This window comes from Arachis stenosperma, chromosome 2 (genome assembly GCF_014773155.1).
Source record: "Arachis stenosperma cultivar V10309 chromosome 2, arast.V10309.gnm1.PFL2, whole genome shotgun sequence".
In the NCBI taxonomy this organism is placed as follows: domain Eukaryota; kingdom Viridiplantae; phylum Streptophyta; class Magnoliopsida; order Fabales; family Fabaceae; genus Arachis; species Arachis stenosperma.
In genome coordinates, this window is record NC_080378.1 from 93,646,334 (window position 1) to 93,647,192 (window position 859).

The following is an 859-nucleotide window of genomic DNA, read 5'->3' on the forward strand; positions in this document are numbered from 1 at the left end:
CCACATTAATCATTATTTTATCTTCTGACTTAACTTTTCCTGACATCAAATTTTAAATGAACGTTTTACTATAACCACCGTGACCATAAAAAAAATCTTTTCTTAGATTCGTTCACAACCCTCATAATTCTGTCATAAATTTTCTTTTGTTCCATAGTTACCGTGGGACAACATCGATAGTGTTAACATGTCTGATTGATGTCTGTCATACTTGAATTTCTCTATTATTAGCCGCTCATCCTGCAATGAGTAGTTACTATCAGAAGGGATTGGCATTGGAGGATATTCTTGCAAGCTCCTTCCATAAAAATGCATGATATCTTCTATGTCTGACAATACAAAATTTTTTATATCATCAGACAACATTAAAATTTATCATAGTTTAAAAAAAAGTTAGGTCAACAAACTATACCTAGCCATAACATATTATTTGAGGTTATGAAATATACAAATAAAATAGTAAAATTATACTATTCATGTTCAAATGCCTTCAATATCTATGCAAAATATCATCTGAAAGTTGCGGCCAACAATTCTCCCAGACAAAGTCAGATCTCGGAAGACAAATAATCAAACAAATACCTTTTTCTAAATTCTTATACTTTCTAAAAATCTCCATTAATAAAAAATGTGGATCCATAATTGGCATTTGAAACTCCCATTATTCCTAAAAAAGTTACAAAATAATATATTATTTAAAATTTATAGTTATGTATGTATAAAAAAATAGGTATTTATGATCAAAACTCTTAAGCTTCCCAAATTGCAGTATAATAATATACTGTCTATTTGGGTGATTTTATATGTACTCAACAAACTATCTTGTGAAACATTTTCACAATGTATCTCTCAATTTACG